Below are 14076 nucleotides of genomic sequence, written 5' to 3'. Positions count from 1 at the left end.
AACCCCTTAATACTTGTCGTAGGGTTGTAAAAACAAGAATAAAAGATGGCCACTATGAGGGTTTCATATGAAACCTTGACTTGGGACTAAGTTTAAAGTTATGGCTACTCACCAACTAAGGACAGAAAATACTAGTCCGTGGTCGAGTGTCTTTGTTTATCCTTTGTTGCCTTTGCTGTTTGAAGATGATGAATCAATCCACACAAACTCTGAGCAACTGTCTAAAGCCCAAATATATCTGTCATCACTGCAAAGACTGGCAAAGCTATAAAAAAACAAAAAAAATGCTGTGAAGCTCTCATAGCCTTGGCAGGTTGCACGTAAAGTTAGGGTGCCTTGCATGTCAAAACAGGACTGCTGCCCAGGGTGCGCGCCTTCAAGATGAGATGATGAGCAATAAAGTAATTATCGCACTGCAGCACTATGGCAAACGCTCTCCCACTGAGCAGTAGCCCTGGCTGTGAATGCTTCCACAGTAAAAACCTTACATCAAGAAGTGAGCTTTCAATGTTAAACCTTAGATGCATGTGGATGAATGGATGGACAGACGGACAGGTGGGTGGACAGAAGGACGGGCAGACGGACAGGCAGACAGACATAAATATAGATAATATATTTATATAATTTAAGATCAGCAATATGGTTCATATGTTAAGGATGCACATATGAGTTAGATAGATATAAATGTGTATTTGGACAGCCTTCCAGGCAGTTTTCTTTTCTTTTAGCCTGCAGAAGATGAAAAAAATTTATTAAATGAGAAATTATCAACATATACCTCTAAAGCCTAATTGCATTACAGTAACAATCCAAGACACCTGTGAATATGAAAATAACACCAGAACATTCTATTTCTACACACAGTGACTGTTTCAAAGTACTGCATACATGATGTGTGTCACTATCTTTGAAAAGAACTCTACAATTCTTGGCTCATAAGCTCAGTTATAAGACGATTTGTGGGACTATCTTTGCATCCAATGAGTCAGCTATTGTGTATAGTGTGGCCGTGGGTTGACAAGCCATTAGGGAGAGCTATCTGATTTGATGGATCTGAAACACATAGATCCCACTAAGTGGAAGAGACCTATCAAGCCATTCACAAACAAGTGTGATAACTAAATGCTTCTGACAATCTGACAGACCAAGGGACAGGGACAAAGTAAGAGGACTTCTCTGAACAGTAACCTGTTTTATCCCGGTAGAAATCTTTAAGATAATATTCTTTGCTATTACAAAGTCCTGCTGTATTTTAGAATCTAATGGAGGCCAAATGAGGAGTTTCATTGTTGATTATTGCAACAAGATGTCTCAAGGATACACGTTAATGATAGTTGCCTTGGAGACCAATAAACAGTAAGTCAGGCTTGCAAAACCCAGTATAAAACTAGTATTCCACGGAAGAAGATTGACCTTTTAATGTGGATTTAAGATTCAGCAAACTCAGATTTTATAGTTCTCGTATTTATATTAAGCAACTTCTTTCATCTAATATATTGACAGCCTCTCATAAAAATGATCAGTTCAACCACAATGCACCAGATGAAGCAGTGCATGCCTTAGAATATGTGGGGGAGACGCTCCTGCTGGTGTACACGTGTGTGGAGGCCAGAAGCCAGCTACGGTGCCGTTCCTCAGGTGCCATCTGCCTTATATTTTGAAAAGAGTCTCGCTTGGCCTGGGATCTGCCAAGTTAGGCTTGTCTGTCTAGTGACACACCAGGGACTCACCACTACCATCATATCCCAGCCTCGGGCTTACCAGTGCAGGACACTGCACAGGCTTCTCTGTGGGTTCAGGAGATGAAATCCAGGCCCTTGTGCTCACACAGCCAGCGGTTTACATGCTGAGCCGTCTCCCCAGACACACGGCTGTTTTCTTGTTAGCCTCTACCCTTGATTCTCTCAGCCCGGCACCATGACTGTGGTTTCTTTGTCTCTTAACCATCTGCACAGTTCTCATGAAACCTGAACATATCTGTCTTCCTTCACTGAAACAACACCTATACTTAAGAATAAATGGCTTTCTCAAAAAAAAAAAATTTAAGTAAAAACTTAAGTTTTGTAAAATAGTTTTTCAAAACTAAGAATACAATCTCACTAACGTAACAGAGATTAAGTTCTAGATTCATTGATAGGCTACTTACACCAAAGAACAAAGCAAGCATGGATTCTTGCATACCTGGCAGGATGGCAGAGGATGATTTAGCTTCACGTTCGACTTTTCCTGAATGATCATGAAATGCACTGCCTTAGTTAGGGTTTTACTGCTGTGAACAGACACCATGACCAAGGCAAGTCTTACAAAGGACAACATTTAATTGGGACTGGCTTACAGGTTCAGAGGTTCAGTCGATCATCATCAAGGTGGGAATATGGCAGCATCCAGGCAGGCATGGTGCAGGCAGAGCTGAGAGTTCTACATCTTCATCTGAAGGCTGCTAGCAGAATACTGACTTCCAGGCAGCTAGGATGAGGGTCTCAAAGCCCACTCCCACAGTGACACGCCTACTCCAATAGTGCCACTCCCTGGGCCAAACATATACAAATCATCAGCATTGGAGGAGAATGTTCAAGGCCATTTTAATTCTAAGCACAGCTACCATTTGATATCCATGCCACCACCTCTCTCTCTCTCTCTCTCTCTCTCTCTCTCTCTCTCTGTGTGTGTGTGTGTGTGTGTGTGTGTGTGTGTGTGTCTCACATACACACACACTCATGCACACACTCACACACATACACCACTCACACATACACACACCACTCACACACAAACACACCACACTCACAAGTACATATGTTGCCATCTTCCCTGTTGGCTTTCTCCTCCAACAGCATTAACGTTTTCTCCATGTTCTTATTTAACAGTGCCTCTATGGGCTATTGGAGCAGCTGGTCAGTAGGATTTTCATCAGATTTTTAAGTCTTCCATCATTTCTCACATTGATATTTGATTTACTGTGTGTAAAGTTGGACACAAACTGACACAGACTGTAGCCACAAGGGCCTGGCTAGGAGCCCGTAATTAAGAGATAGGACTTTGAATGGCATTAAGTATTAATTACTGGTACAATCAAAACAAAGCAACATAATGAGACAGCTTCCAGCTCATTTTGAGGACAGACACCTAAGGACAAGTTAAGGAAGAAAAAGGAAAAATGAAGGGGGACAGTCTTGGTGAGCCTTGCCAGAAACAAGTGCATAGGATATACACCCCTCTTGCATTAGCAGGAACACAGGCCTCCTCAATTGTAAAAATAATAAATAAGTTAATTAATTAATTAAGGCTCCTGTGGAGAACTCTCTTGTCTTGTCTGTCTCTCTTGGGCAAAGGTTTTCTGTGCCCCTTTCTGCAGGACAATGACATCTAAAGCATTGTTCTTTGCAGATATTTCAGACACAACACAAGCTCCCATAATAAGTAACCCAAGACCTCAGTGGATGCCACGCTTCTCTGGACTTCAGCAACAGGCCTAACCAAGGCTGGAAACATGTAAACTGGCAAGTAGCACACACTCTTCCTATCCAAATTCTACTCGTCCAAAGTCTCTTCTGTGGCCACTGCGGGGCTGCTAGGGAGTGTAGCCTCAGGAAGAAAAGGAAGGCAAAGATTTACCCACAGCTTGAATACTGGTACATTTTCTATTATAGCAAATTCCCCTTCTGCAACATCGTAAATGCTTAGAATCAGAGGACGGATGTTCAGAATAAGAAGGGGTCTGACAGCCAGCTACGAGCAAGGACGCATTTAGATGGTTCCCTTTCTTTCTTTCTTTCTTTCTTTCTTTCTTTCTTTCTTTCTTTCTTTCTTTCTTTCTCTCTCTCTGTTTTGGCAGCAAATAATTATTGAGTCATTATGTTTCCCCTAAATGTGAGTCACCCACTGTCTCTTTGTCCTCGGTTTTATCCAAGAACAGATCCCTGTGCGACACGCCTGCCCACTCACCCATCCCCTGGCCTTTTCTGTTCATAAGAGCTATTCCTCAGGAACACGTATTTAAGGCTCGAAGATCTGGCCACACTGGTGCAGGTCACTGAGGTGGCTCCTTATCCCAAAGAGTATTGATGCTTAAGGCTATTCTAGAATGATTTTTATCTTTCTAAAACTTAAGATACTCTTGATGCTGGAATTATATTTGATGGGTAGCTCCCATTCCTTTTAAACCTGGACTGCTCTTCAAAGTTTCAAACTGGTTTCCCTGACCACTCCAGAACAGAGGAGATTCCTACCCAGTGTTTAAGTTTAAAAGCAAACCTGACCTTTCACCCTCTGTTTCTACACAGTGCCCACCATTCTTTTTACTTGGTATGAAAACATAACACTTTTGCAGCTCCAAAAATGTAGCCAGGGGCCCAATGACATAGCTCCACAGGCAAAGGCACTGCTACCCAAACTGATGAGCAGAGTCTGAGCCCTTGAACCTGAACGGTGGAAGGAGAAGTTTTTCCCTGGCTTGCATGAGGAAACACACAATAAATAATTAATAAATACATAATAAATGCTTTTTTAAAATAGCAAGAATAGCAGACAAAGAGATTCATGAGTTAAAAGAATTTAAACTATTCCACTAAGAGTTAAAAAAAAATAGGGGCTGAAAGATGGCTTAGTGGTTAAGAGCGTTGACTGCTCTTCCAGAGGTCTTGAGTTCAATTCCCAGCAACCACATGGTGGCTCACAACCATCTGTAATGAGATCTGATAACCTCTTCTGGTGTGTCTGAACAGAGTGGCAGCGTACTTACATACATAAAATAAATAAATAAATCTTTTTTTAAAAGAGTTAAAAAAATACACAAGAATTTAGGTGCTTACATATTGGGAACCCTAAACCTCTGATGACCTAAAAACATTACTGAGTACCTGAAACATATATAAGATGCTGATATGCACTTTAACTATTAACTGAATTCTTTCTTTACAGCATACAATGCTGGCCTAATTCTGAGAAATAAAAGTACCAAGATATAAACTGATTTCCTAAGGCCTTGGCTAAGTAAAAGAAATTTTAAAAGACATTTTATTAGACTCTGGTTGGTTTAATTTCAGAATGTGGGGTTTTCTTCCCTTCTCAGCTGTATCTCTTATAAACCCACTTTCTAACGTGCAGCACTCGATCATCTGGTAGACCAGCGTCAGGCCTCCTCACTATCCCCTATCCTCAGGCAATTACCCATCAAGGTTGCAAGTGTCAGAGGTGGTAACGTACCCAGAGGATCTTCTGCTACTCAACACTAACATTTCAGCCTCTACATTTCCTATGACAACAACAAAAACACAAGCAAAATCTACATGGAGAGGGAAGTGTGGGGGGAGAGGGTATTACAGATTATCAAAAGGATACTTTAGATAAATCAATGGCAGACAAGTTAATTGGATCCGCCTGGGGTTCACTCTTTCCTAAGGGTTGAAAGCAAAGGGCTTGAGCAGCAAGAGGATCTGTTCACCACCTTAGAATGTCTTAAGTCTTTCAAAATTTCCAGTCATGTGTGTTGCATAAGATTAATTATCTCCCTCTCTGCTGAACCGTCTAACCATGGCAGCGAAAGTCAGGGTTATCATTTCTCTTTTACTAAAAGTATCGCAGCCAAGATGATCCAGATGGCCCCACTGCTCATAGCTGAGCTTGGTGAAAGCTACAAGAGAAGACGTTTACATCACTGGAAATATATGTGTGGTGCAACCTGCCCTTAACAAAGGCTAACGTAAAATTTCAGTTACTCAAAGGAAGTCAGTTCCAGAGATCTGCTCTCTATCACCATGCTTAGAGTGAACAATGCAGGACTGTACACTGGAAAACTGTTAAGGGGGTAGCTCTCATGTTAAACATCTTTACCACAGTTTTGGAAAACCCAACATTGGATGAAATCAAGACATGGGGATGTCAAAACCTCTTCAGGACATCAAGGCCTGGAAATCTGAGAGGTCTTAAGACTATGCTCTTAGGGAACCCATAATGACAGCATGCCTGTCTAGAAACCTTCCTCTTGTGTAATGATGAAAGGTTACAGTTAAAGACACTGGAATTAGATACTAAAGGACTCTCTTAACATCCTTTGTCAAAGTAAAGAGTCTCTAAAACGTGAGTGCCAGTCAATGGCCTTTCATGTCTGCAGACACGAAACAAAGGGAGTGGGTTTCAATTACAGCAGAGCTCTTTCATAACATCCTAGGAAAGAGACCTCTTAAGGATAAAGCACTTATTATTAAGAGTCCTGTAAAGTACAGCAAAGTCACACTGTTTAGAGGTCCTTTTTTAAAAGTATCTGTCCATTTTGGGAATCTCTGGGTCTCCATGGGGCATGGTGCAATATTTGCCCAGGTGCTACCAGCCGTGAATTCATAAGGTATATATGGCCTAAATGCTTCTGAAAGCAGTTTTTAAGCATGTGCATTCTCTATAAAGTTAGGGTGGAAATTCAACTGAAGAGCATCCTAATGTCTATTTGGATTGCACTTGAAAGGAACAAGCTGTTTCTTTGAAAATCATTCTTTTAAATACAAACTTTGAAATACAGGTGTGTCTATGTAACTGTGAACTATGTTGAAGTAACTTGGGCTTCTCTTTAACGCCGTGCTTCAGTCAGATTCCATTGGCTCATAAGAGTCCATTGGGCACAGCTTTTCCAAACTCTTCCATGTCTTCATTAAGCTGGCTGGCTTGTGATCAGATACGGTATCAACCTTTATACTACAGAAGTTGGCAGACACTACCCACTCAGGAGTTTTCCAGAAAGCTAATGTTAATTAAATGTTTACCAGTTTCTATCTGTGATTAGAAAGAGCTGTCTACCTAGAAATTCTGACATTTGGTAAATTATACACACTCTGTAAAGTCCTCTGAATCCTGGTCCTTGAGATGAAGATAGCAATTCCTGCTTCCTGACAGTGTTGTAGGTGTTGTTCCAAGTGATGAACAAGAGATATTGAATACAGTTCCTGTACACAGGGAACAGCTGGTCGTGGTGATGTTGATCTTGCCCAGGGTAACAGGCTAGTAACAGATATGTGTGTAGTGGCACCAGCAGACTCTTTCTCAGTTTTTAAGTAGAGGGTTTGAGGGATAGCTCAGAGGTTAAGAGCGCTGGCTACTCTTCCAATGGACCTGGGTTTGGCTCCCAGCACCCATATGGCAGATAAAAAAAAAACCACCTATAATGCCTCTTCTGTCTTCCCTAGGCACTATACACACATGGTGCACAAGCATATGTATGTAAAAATATACACCACCCATACATATAAAATACAGATAAATCTCAAAATAATAACACGAATTAGCAACTGGTTTTAAAAAGCTATTATTGTGCATTTGAAAGAAATTATTTGTTTCTGAAGCTCAAAACAAAATAAGGAACACCAAGTAGAGGAGAAACTATCTGCCATTTGAAGGATCTGAGATCTCCAACCTTCGTCAACAACTGTACTTGTTTGGGTGGTTTAAATTAATGTCTCTAAGTCTACAAATCATTAAGCATCTCCTGGAGATCTTGATCCATGTGTGTTCAAACCATTTGGAGGAATTAAAACACAGGTTGCCAGGCGATGGCTAGAGCCTATGATTCAATGGGCACAAGATGAAATGCAGAGGCTTGCATTGTCAATGCTGCCAGACTTGAGCCATGCCATGATACCCACTATTCCATCACCCACTCTGCGACAGCACACTTTCTTTGTGTCACACAGTACATGCTAGTGGCCTTTACATTTGGGACAATCACTCTCCCAGTAAACACCTTGATATGCTTGTATTGTTGCATAACAAACATACCTAAATGTGGTAGTTTTTATGTTTAAGGGGTCTATGGCCAGCAAACCTGTAACCCCTGCAGATTTGGGCCCACATCAGTGATCTAGACCTGGGGTAGACCTTTTGCAGCTGGGATTAACTAGCCAATAGTTGCCTGATCTCCTGCTATCTCCTGTGTTTGATGGCTGGCCGGCTGGCCACCACAGGAACAAGAGTAACTAAGCTCCAGGGTGAGGGTCATCCAGTCGGCAAGTACAGGCTGTCTCACATGAGCTGATAAGATTCTAAGAATTGCACAAGTACTCAAGGTCTCCTGAGACCCAGGCTTAGAGTTTCCATGACTTCTTTTCCTCTGCATTCTGTTGGCAAATGAGCCACTGGACCAGCTCAGACTCCAGGAATGGGGAGTTAAATCTTATCTCCAAATTGAAGATGTTGCTTGCAAAGTTTTACAAAGGATATGGCTTCAGGAAAGGGTGGCTATCTCTCTTGTTCTTCTAAGAAATGGCTGGACAGATATAATACCAGAATAAAAGCAGCCTGGACCTTCCAGCTTCTGTTCCTCTTCCCGTTGCTATAGCAAACTGTCAAAACCAACACAAGCACAAGAAGTGATGGTTTGGTTTGACTCATGGTTTGAGGCTCTAGTCCATTGTGCTGAGAGGATGGCATGGAAGGTCAGTGCAATGGTAGCAGGAACATGCCGCTGGTCACGTTGTATCCACAGTCAGAAAACAGAGAGAGATGGATACTGATGCTCAGCTCTTTTTCTTGTTTTCATTCCATCTAGGACATGGAAACGGTGCCACCCATTTTTACATCAAGTCTTCTTTCTTCATTGAAATCTAAAGGAAACACCTGTAGTGTGTCAACCAGAGGTGTCCCTCCTAGGTTGGTTTCAAATCCTATCAACTAAGACCCAGTAGCAGATAGCTGTTTAAGTGTGTCTACCTCTTCTTACACCTAAGAGTAAGGAAAAAAACTACCCAGAATGCAATTGCCCATAGTCATGAGTTCTGAGGCCAAAAATGTTTCCAAGTTGTTGCTGGATCATGTTCAGCGCTAGATGTAAACAGTAAACCATGTTGTTTAGCCTTGGAAGAAGAAGCCTACAGAATATGTTTATAATATAGTTACGAAATATTTTTCCTGGATTCTTATATCTCTTTCTTCCACTTTGCCCTAAAGTGTGTTTGATGTTTGGTAGTGTTTTCCAAGGACACTGCATTCAACAAGTTTTAAAGAATTGTTTTCAAAGAAGACTTTGATCTCAGTTCCCAGATGAAATCTCCAGAAATCCGTTTAACTCTAATTTAGTATTACAATGCCATTCTCTGTTCCATCCCCAGAAATGATGGCTACACTACTGTAGGAGAAGTCCAGGAGATGAAGAGACTTGGTGACCCATATCACATGCTGGGTGGGGAATTCTTTCCTCTTTATTCTTTTACTATTGACATTATCCTTTGAAAATGCTTTAAAATTGTAGCTGTCCACTGGGATTTATTGGATCATCCACAAAGCCAGATCTTGTTTCTAGTACTTTGCGCTCTTCTAGAAAACCATCACTAAGGTTGGGCTCCATTTGGCGATACACTGAAAACAGATTCCTAAATGAACACATGAAATGTGTAATGAGATCCTGCTGCCAAGTCCTAGGGTCTGCTGGAGGGAAGACAGCTATGCGTTTCTTCTTTTCCTTCCCCTGACTCTTCCATCCTTGTGCATGCTGTTTGTTGCTGGACATGGAACCCAGGACCTGGTACATTATAGGAACGTGCACATGTCTGTGAGGGATTGTCTTGATTATTAGCTAATGTAGGGGGTCCCAGTCCATAGTGAGTAGCATCATTCCGGAAGCAGGTCCTAGAATGTTTGTGTGTGTGTGTGTGTGTGTGTGTGTGTGTGTGTGTGTGTGTGTGTACGTGTGTGTGGTGTGTGTGTCATATGTACCTGTGGATGAACCAGTGTGCAAACCATCAAGCCGTATTTCCCTGTGGTTCCTTATTCCAGATTCCTGCTTTGAGTTCCTGTCCTGACTTCCCTCAATGATGAACTGTGACCAGAATAAAAGCATAAGAATGGAAGTATAAGCTTAAGAAATTCTTTCCTCCCCTACATTGTTTTTGGCCAGAGTTTGTTTATCACAGTAAAAGAGAAAACTGTAATATGCAGTAAAGCTGTTTTCATATTTGTAATCCCTCTCCCGACAGATTGTAAACTGTATGGGGATAAATATACCATCTCTGCCGTCTTCATAAATGACAGCAGCAAATATAAGATATGGGCAAAAGCATTAACAAGTCCGAGGAATGCTTGATTCATTGAGCACTTCAAATTCAGAAAATTCCTAAACTAAACCCAGACATTATTCGTGGGGATGGTCTTCTATCTGAACCATATTCTTCTTCAGCTGCCAGCACTTCATTTCTCAGATTATTCTTAAAAAGCTGTCCAATTTGTGGAATTGGATTAAGATAAGAGAAAGTAACTGGTGAGTATAACATTTTTAAAGAACATATGGTAAGCACACAAATATGGAAATCCCTTACCATGACAAGAAAGTGGATTAGACACATCAATGAGGGCATGACAGATAGATAGATAGATAGATAGATAGATAGATAGATAGATAGATAGATAGATACATAGATAGATAGATAGATAGATAGATAGATAGATAGATAGATAGACAGACAGATAGACAGATAGACAGATAGACAGATAGACAGATGATAGACAGATAGACAGACAGACAGACAGACAGACAGGCAGACAGACAGACAGACAGACAGACAGACAGACAGACAGACAGATAGATAGATAGATAGATAGATAGATAGATAGATAGACAGATGATAGATAGACAGATAGATAGACAGATATACAGATGATAGACAGATAGACAGACAGACAGACAGACAGATAGATAAACAAGCCCTTCAGAAAGGCAGAGAGCTCCGAGCATGTAGCCACAGGCAGCTTACTCTTGCTCATGCTCCCCAGCCTTGTGAACTAAACAACTTCTGCAGACAGAGCTGCAAAGCTAGGAAACAAGACTCTTCAGCAGCCAGGAGTCACTGCACGGAGCCGATGGCTCAGTGTAACGATGTGGCTCTTGCTGTGTACGCTGGACAGCCTTAGACCAACCCTCAGAGCTGGTATAAAGGAGACTGCACACTTGATCAATTCCACACCCACTGTGGCGGGTGTGTGCCTGCACTCACATCATACACACACCACAAGAAAAAAATCTTTTTTTTTCTTTCATTTGTTTGATTTCGGTTTTGGTTTTGGTTTTTGCTGTTGTTTTTGTTTGTGTGTGTATGTGTGTGTATGTGACAGGCTCTCTCTCTCTCTCTCTCTCTCTCTCTCTCTCTCTCTCTCTCTCTCTCTCTCTCTCTTACTGCGTAGCTCTGACTGTCCTGGAACTCACTACATAGACTAGGCTGGCCTTGAACTCACAGAGATCCACCTCCCTCTGGTGGATCCATGTGCAAGGATTAAAGGTATTTACTACCACATCCAGCTATATAATAAAAATTTTAAAACACTATGCTATGTGTGTGTGTGTGCATGTGTGTGCATGTGTGTACATGTGAATGGTCATGAGTGCAGAGCTCAGATGTCAATGTCAGACATTTTTAAGTATTCATATCTTATTTTTTGAGACAAAAATCTCTCACTGAACCTAAAGCTTACCAACTCAGTTGGGCTGGCTAAGCAATGAACTCCAGTAACCCCTGCCCCGACAGAACTGATGACATAGGCATTCTTTGCCATGCTTGGCTTTTGCGTGAGTCTTAGGGATCCAAACTCAGGACACTGCTTGCATGGTAAACTAGCTGAGCCATCTCACGAGGACAAATCACTTTGCATTTCTAACATACACTGACAAGGGTGTCCCATGTCCCCTGCCCACCTCTCACTGGCTTACATCAGTCACACCATCCTAACTAGATCCTTAGGGGAATGGCGGTACAGCCTTCCTGGATAGCCAGGCCCAGAGCAGACCAGTTCGTGAAGAGCTGTGAGCACACTCCCTTGTCTCTATCAGAATATGCTTAATCTCATGCGATGTCCAGACTCAGAGAAACACTTACATGGCAAAGCAATCTCCACAGCAGTAGCCAGGTGTGAAAGCTCACACTGAGCAACAGAAACCTCAAGCCGCAGCTGGGTTTCCTCACCTTTATCTTCCATTCAAGAAAGTCTGTCAAATTGTCTGTGGTTATCTTGAGTTTGCCTGTAAACTTTTTTCTTTTTTTCTTTGTCTACAAATGCAACTAGAAAACTGTTTCACTCCTTCTCAAACGAACCTCATGGTAAACTACTGTACTGGGTTGTCCCTTTACTTCCTGGGTCAGGGGGCATAATGGAGACAATGGGTGAAAGCAATGTCGTAGAACTAAGCGCAGGGGCCCACATACCTGTGCAAATGCAATCATGAATTCAGTTTACTTTAGCGGCTAACTTTAAACGGCAATAAGTAGAACAGTAATAAACATCCTGGTTGCCATGTTGTGGCATGATATACCTCACAAGCATAAGGGATTTCACGATCACAGTGTGGCTCCCTTGTCCATTCCTTCATTACCTCCCCAGTGTCCGCTACGTGCCTTCAGACCAGGATTTTCTAAATCCAGGAGCACTTGCATTGTCCTGGTTTGAAAAGCATGGGAGGCTGAGACCTACCATGAGGCTCTCTACATGAAGGCTCAGCAACTGAATAAGGTAGTGAGCAGGGTGCAGGAGACGGGGGTGCAGGAGACAGGGCTGCAGGAGACTGAGGTGCTGAGCAACAACTAGGATGAAGTGTTTATCTGCGGAAGAAGAGACTTGGGCCCCTTTGTACTGAGAGGAAAGAATGACGGATGAGAATAATGAGATACATGCATCTTTTGATGCAAAGGAGCATTGCACGAGTTAGGTTACTTCATCCCCCTTGACCCCTATTTTCCTACACATAAAATAAACAGCAGGGCTGTGAAGAGAATGCAGGAAAAGCATGCAGAGGACACATTTCTGACTCAGAGAGACCAGGAGTAGGCAAAGGCATGGTGTGGTTGGTGAAACAAGAATCTGTGAACCGTGCTCTGTGGGAGCAGCTGAGGGAACTGAAAAGAGGCATCCAAGAACAAAGGGGAGAGGGCGGCTAAGATGGGGAGAGCAGAATATAGAGAGACTGTAGGGACATTATGTGCTGCTTTGCCCACAGTACAGGCAGAAAGAGAATAACGGGAGAAGCTCACCAGTGAGCTTGGGTGACATGGCTGGACTCCCTCTGCACCAAAATACTGAAAGGAGCCTTCTCAGGACTTCTAGTTTTGGTTCCTCACCCCAGTTTGAGCCAAATGTGTAAGAATGTCAGATATGACACAGCAGCCACACAACCCACAAAGTCTGTGCTCAGATGCCCCTGGGAAGGAGAAAGGGGCAGGCCTACAAAGGAGAAAATAAAAGAAAACACGTTGATGCCCGCTATATTCAATGTATGCGGATAGGAAAGATCGCCACTCTCATTTATCGCTAAACTACATTTAGTTCGCATCAGCAAATGCAGATTCATGTCTTCACACAATGAACATGCATTACTAAGTGCTGACGCCACAGGAAGCCTCTGGTGACCTTATTTATTAGTAGCTCCAGTAATTAGCAAGTGTCGAACTCCCTGTAAGAGAAGTACGCATTTCAAACCTTGCCATTTTTATTACCAAATTTATTCCAAAGGTTATGAACTCATCTTTGGCATTCTGGAACCAAGCAAAGTGAAGCATGAAGTCATTGCTCTGGAGACATCAGCCCTGAGGAGTAAACTTAGCCCCACCACTTGCAAAGTCTCTCAAACACACAGTTACTCTTTCCGCTTAGAACTCCATGTCCCTGCTGTGTATGTTACCCTTCTTCAGCAGGGCATAGATTCACCCTCAGCTGTTAAAATCCAACCCAGTGAGCACTGGGCCGTGAACAGAACAGTTGTACCTCAACATCAGAGAAGAAGATGCAGAAAGAACATAAGAGCCAGAAGAACTGTTAGATGCCATCCTCTGAGCATCACACAGCCAATGCAGTTCTGACCTTACAGTGGTTGGGCTGTGGCTGCCTGCAGTGGGCCTACACAGGACAGGGCCTTAGGATGCCAGACATGGACCAGAACTCTCTGTTCCTTCCTTCCTTCCTCCTGAACTCTTGACTACTAATGGATTCTAGGGGAAGGGAAGACATTGTCTTCAGTTGTGTACCCACTGAGGAGCCCACCAGGTTCCAGTGGGTTCTAAACCCACAGTCATACAGATGACCCTGGTTAAACTCAGTAGGTCTCAAAAGCAAAGA

This window comes from Mus musculus, chromosome 1 (assembly GCF_000001635.26).
Source record: "Mus musculus strain C57BL/6J chromosome 1, GRCm38.p6 C57BL/6J".
NCBI lineage: Eukaryota > Metazoa > Chordata > Mammalia > Rodentia > Muridae > Mus > Mus musculus.
Note: the sequence above shows the minus strand (reverse complement) of the source record.